Raw genomic sequence first — 6,000 nt, forward strand, 5'->3', positions numbered from 1 at the left:
AGTTTTGCTATTATTAGGATTCTGTGTTACATAGTGCTTAGAGCACTAGAATTGGAGTCAGGAAGATATGTTTTAAAGTTCTACTTGTAATCTATATAATAGGACTGTAATAATCTAGGCAAGTCTCTTAAATTTTCCATCTCTAGACAACTCTCTAAGATGGTTAAGTGGTAGAGGTACTGAAGAGGTGTATCATTGGAGGAAATTCCTTCATCATAAATTCCCTTTAGCCAATGAAATCACAGGTCTAAGACAAAAAAAACATTATTTTAATTCTCTATCCTGTACTTTCTGAGAACAATTAATTCATTACTTCTTTCTTCCTGACTTAGCTTGGTAAATTTACTTGAATGCAGTGGTGTCTGGTATCACTACAGGATAATGTATGAATTTCTATTAAGTGTTTCTTCAATTTTTATTCTTAAGTGTCATGCTCATAAAAACCATCATTTTGAGGGTGGGGGTGGGCTGAGATAGTAGACTGGACTTCTGCCAAAGCTGGCCAACATTCAAATCTTCAGCTAGTTACAATGGACAGACATTATAATGGGATGTTAGTGGACAACAAGAATGCCTGCCTTATATACTGGCCCTTTAGTAAAGAGAACATGATAAGGGCTATGATATACACAGATCTGAATAAGGAACTGAATCCTCTGAATCCTGCTATATGTATCCAATTATAGGTTGGGATGCAAATCTCAGATTGTTGACTGATTGTTTTTTAACACATTTAAAGCAAAATAACCCACCAGCTAGTCTTTGATGAATGTATTTTTCACATTAACAATGCTTGGCATTACTCATGCATGCCTTTCTTCTGGCTGGCATTAGAAATTCTTGGCTATTATGACTAACCAGGAAAAAAGGACACATTTTCTGCTGTTCTTATACAACTGTCTGAATTTCCAGAAAGTTGAAACCATTCTCATTAATAAGGTGACTTGTAGCTTCTCAAATCAGTGACAAATTTTTTTGGAGGGGGTTTGAGTGGTAGCGTTGGAGTGGGGATGTCCTGGGGTTCTATTGCTTAATTAGCTATGTAACTAACTATTCAACTTTCAGAACTGGAGTTCTGGAGTTTCATCCTCAGTAAAACTGAGCAGAGAATATATATAGTGTATGCTTCACAAGGTTGTTGGAGTCACAAATGAGATAATGGATGCAAAGTGCTTTTCAAAATTTAAAGTGTTAGAGAGTAAACAGTTGATTCTAATGCATTATCCTGCATCTTGTGGCACAAAGCTTTGTTTGTTGATATTCTAGCCTGTTCATTTTTCCTTCATTTTTTTTATTCTCCAAGAAGTATGTATCTTTTTTAACAGTTGAAATGCCAGTAAATTCTGATTGGATTCACAATGAGGGGCAAGAGAATTAAATTTTCTGGAGCACTGGACCACATTTTCTTCTAGGATTGTTTACAAAAGTCAGCCAGGAATCCCTAATGCCTGCCAGAAGAAATGCACTTGTTATATCAAGAATTGTTACAGTGAAAAATGCCCCCATCAAATACAAGGTGGTGGGTTATTTTCCTTCAAATGTATTAAAAAACAGTCAGTAAAAATAATTGTTATTATAGCTAATGCTTGTCTAGTACTTTAAGGTCTGCAAAGTACTTTATATATATAATGTTATTTGAGCTAAGAACTAAAGAAACAGACTGGAAGGGAAGAATACCATTCTTCATGTATTCACTAGAGTACTCCACTCAAGCTCCACTGCTAAATCTCTCTATGAAGACTTCAAGTTAGGAATTCAGTGGCTTTTGAAAGAAACTGCAATGAGAGGAGGATCAAGGTTTGTTTGTAGATAGGAATGTTACAAGAAAATAGGATAATGAGTGACCCAAGTGAATTTCAGAGTTTATTGGAAAAACCACGAGCTCTGTCTTTACTTTTTTATTTTCAATTATTCATACAAAATGACAGGTAATGTGTGTCAGGGATAGATTTCTCCTCCCCCTTTTTTCTTTAACATTATTTTATTTTCAATTCCAAATTCTCTTCCTCTTTCCTTCACTTCACTCTAACTTTACTTTCTAGACTTGTATATCATTTTCTTTTTTACCCTCAACATTCTGGAGACTTGCTGTTCCTTGCACTCAGCACCCCTTTATGCCTTTGCAAAGGCTGTCTCCCACATCTCCCGTGCCTGCAACACTAACCCTAACACTAACTCTTCTCTTCTCCACATCTGGAAACCCTAGTTTCATTCAGGGCTGAGACCAGACGCCATCTCCTACATGAAGCTGTGCCCCACCATTGTTTCTTGTTGTGGTTTTTCCCCCCTCTTCCAGTTTTCACGTGTATGCTTCCACCGCTAAGGTGGAAGCTCCTTGAATACAGGGTCATTTTTGCATTTTGCTTTGTTTTGTTTTGACTCTATCTTCAGCGACCATCATTGTGCCTCCTCTATAATAGGGGCTTTATGAAGATTTATTGGCTTGAATTGGAAGTCTGCATTATTTCCTTGGAGAACTGCTAAAAACTTTCTTTAATTTCAGTGTCATATCAATAGCTATTATAGACTACTATGGACCACAAAAATGGATTTTCAAAAACCTCTTACATTCTTTTTTATTAATTTATTAAATGTTTTCCAATTACATGTAAAAAATTAACATTCATTTAGAAATTTTTGAGTCTCAAATTATCTCCCTTCCTATTACCCCTTGAAAAGATAATATCATACCAATTACACATATGAAGTCACATCATATTCTTTTCAAAATTAAATGTATTAGAATTTAAAAAAAATTGGTCTAGACGTATAACTTCATTGGTGTAGAGAACTCTCAAAAAGGGAACCCTTTCTGCGGACACCGATCATACATCATTGCTCTATGTCTTAGAGAGTTGAATGGGGTCACTGAGAGTTTGACTTGCCCAAAGTCATACATATTCAGTATGTATCAGGGGTAGAATGTGGATCCAGATCTTCCTGACCTAAAGGTTGACTGTTGATCTCCCACACCACAGTGCCTTTCAGTTTAGTTAAAAACATTAAACATTAATTCAAATACTCATGCTTGCTTAATAACTATATTTAAATTAATTAATGTAAATTTGCATATATGTATGGTGCTGGGCTAACATTTCTAGATGACAGGATTGTTTGTACAGCAGGAAGAACCAGAACATGGTAAGAATGACAGGGAAGCAGTGTTTTTTCTCTTCTGCTACCTCTTCTCTTTCCCAGTCACGTCAGCTTTCACATATTAGTCATTAGAAACTTGTTCATTATCATTACTTCCTCTAATAATTGATATTTTTTGGGGGGGGTGTTCCTGAGGCCCTTGATTGGGCCCATCTGTGGACAGTTCCACATTAGAGGGAGAAACATTCTCTGCTATACAATCAACAGACTTTCCCTGAATCACTTTTCCTAGCGGGCCACTGGGAGTGTCCTGGATCTACGTGTGAAAGACACCCCTCTACTAGTCACACCAAATGGAGTTTACTATAATTTGCTTAATCACTCAGCTCTAATTGAATCCTGATGGGAAGCTGGGTTTCCATCCAGTACTATTCCTTTTCTCTTGCTGGGATGGTTGCAGAGTAGCCGTTTCTTCTCCCAAGCATCCCCTGAGCAGTTTGAGGAAGGCGATTTGGATTCTCTTTGCTCAAACTCAGGACCAATGGTGCTGAACCTGCTGTCTCCATTGCACGGAGAATGTTTTTCTTTCTTGCTCAGTCTGGGCACAATTTCCATCTCTTTCTCAAACCATAATTGGGTTGCCAGAATGACAGTTTCTCCCTACTCCCACCACCTCTTCAGCTCCCTGAATGGCTTGGATCAAGCATCTGTTTACCAATTACTGAATTTGGGCAATTGTTCCTGCTGGATGCATGCCTGGCTTTCCCTAACTTGTCTAGGAGAAAAGCAACACCAACTCCCTATGCCTTCTAGAGCCCCTGGAACATCCAAGAAGCCATGGTGGTAAAGAAATAATCAAAGGATAATCTCAGTTTTGGTTAACAATTATCTTCCCTTAATGTAGAAGGCTCCTATACCCCTACCCACCTAGCCATGGGCCAGAAGGATATTTGCCAGCTATGTTCAGGTCAGTGGAATACAGACATTGGCTTGTATGATCCAATTTCAAGTCCAGTAGGTAGGATAGCCACATGGGCATAGAGATAACTCCAGGTTATATGACCAGGCTACCTGAGCGTTAGAGTTTACACCTTTGTAGCACTCACTGGGAGCTTAGCAGTTAGCCTGGTAGTAGTTGTTGAGGCATCAGATCCTGGAAGTGGGGAATAGGAAGGAGAAGAAATAAAGCAGGGGAGAAGAAATAAAGCAGGGGAGAGAGAAGGGTAGAGGGAAGGGGAAGAAGAGAGAGGGAGAAAGAAAAGGATGGGAGAGTAGAGAATTAGGGGAAACACATTTATTAAGTACCTACTATATGTCAGGAACTTTTCAAATACAATGTCTTTTGGTCCTTAAAACAATCCTACAAAACAGGAGCTATTATTACCCCCATTTTGCAGTTGAGGAAACAGAAGCAGATGGACATTTAGTGACTTGCCCAGGATCACGCATTAATTAAGTATCTGAGGCTGGATTTGAACTCAGATTTCTTTGACCTTATCAATTGTGCTACATAGATGGCTTTGAAGGAAGAGGGAAAGGGATAGAAAAAAAGGAAGGAGGAAGGAGAAGGGGAGAAGGGAAAAGGGAAAGAAAGGAGGAGAGTAGAGGAGGAGAGGGGAAAGATTTTGGGGAGAAAGACTATGTGTGTATGTGTGGGGGGGCAGTGATGGTGGTCTGACCAAAGACGGCAGCCATTCATAGCCAAAAGGAAGCAAATTTCTCAATGGCTTAATCACATCTACCTGAATCTCAGGAGCTCTGCCCAGGTTCACAGACCTTGTGTATAACTTGTGTCCCACTGCTTCCCCAGAAGAAACAAGTTCCTTGAGGGCAGAGACTGTTCAGTTTTCGTATTTCTACCTTTGGCACCTGTGCAGTGCCTGACACTTGTAGGTGCTAGACACAAGTTTGTTGAATTGAACTGTATTTGATACCATGGTTTAAAAAAGAATTCATCCTGCCCCAGAATGCATTTTCACATTTTCCTGTGAGTTTTCTTCATTCCCTCAGTCAATAAAGACATGGAGGTAGAAATCAACTACCACTTCTCTATTGTTGTAATGAAGTGAGTGTATGTAACCTGAATAACCCTACCCCCTAGCTACATAAAGTAATAGATAGATCTAAAAGAGGCAGCAGATGCTGCAGTGGAGAGAAAGCTGACCTGGTCTAAGAGTCAGAAAGAACTGGATTCATCCACCCTCTGACCCGTACTGTTTCTATGACTCAGGGGAAAGCACTTCCCCTCTCAGAGTCCCCTCGGCAACTCTCTGACACTGTAAATGGCATAGCAGATGACCATATGAATGGGAACAGGGCCTGTCTCCACTCTACCTTTTCTCTGACATTTCTATCATTCTTTGGGATCTTCAGAGTGTTTTAGATATCTCGGCAACAACATTATGAGGCAAGTACTACAGACATTTTAATTACAATTTCATTGAAGCAAACATATGTTTAAAGCCACTTGTCCATAGTCACAGGGCTACTCAATGTTGAAGGCATGATTAGAACCTGCTTTTACCTGTCTACATTTTGTGAATTCTATCTTACAACCCTGTGTTCTCTTTCCCACTTTGCCTTTTCTTTGGCCTCAGCCTTCATTCCCCTAAACCATTTCCATCTATGTGCCCTAGTATACTTAGACATTTGTAATTGTACTGCAGAAACAATGAGGTTGTGAAGCAGTGTCCCAAGGATGAGTGGTTCAGAATGCTGTGTGATAGCTGATGGCTTCATCAAGGCTGTCACTGGAAATGCTATGCAGTAAGGAATTTGGGAAATATTTCTCCTCTTCCCAATCTAATCCTTGTTGCTATTATTTCTCTCCCAGTGTTTTATTGACAGTTTTCTTGTTTTCTCTTCTCTTCTCTTCTCTTCTCTTCTCTTCTCTTCTCTTCTCTT

At 39.2% G+C, this 6,000-nt stretch overlaps 1 protein-coding gene across 1 annotated transcript in view; it reads left to right on the top strand.

Moving 5' to 3' along the window:
* Nucleotides 1-6,000, top strand: part of GRM7 (glutamate metabotropic receptor 7) — a 989,789-nt gene that overhangs the window by 468,514 nt on the left and 515,275 nt on the right. The window lies entirely within an intron of this gene.

This window comes from Vombatus ursinus, unplaced genomic scaffold (assembly GCF_900497805.2).
Source record: "Vombatus ursinus unplaced genomic scaffold, bare-nosed wombat genome assembly UNPS02014773.1, whole genome shotgun sequence".
Lineage (NCBI taxonomy): Eukaryota > Metazoa > Chordata > Mammalia > Diprotodontia > Vombatidae > Vombatus > Vombatus ursinus.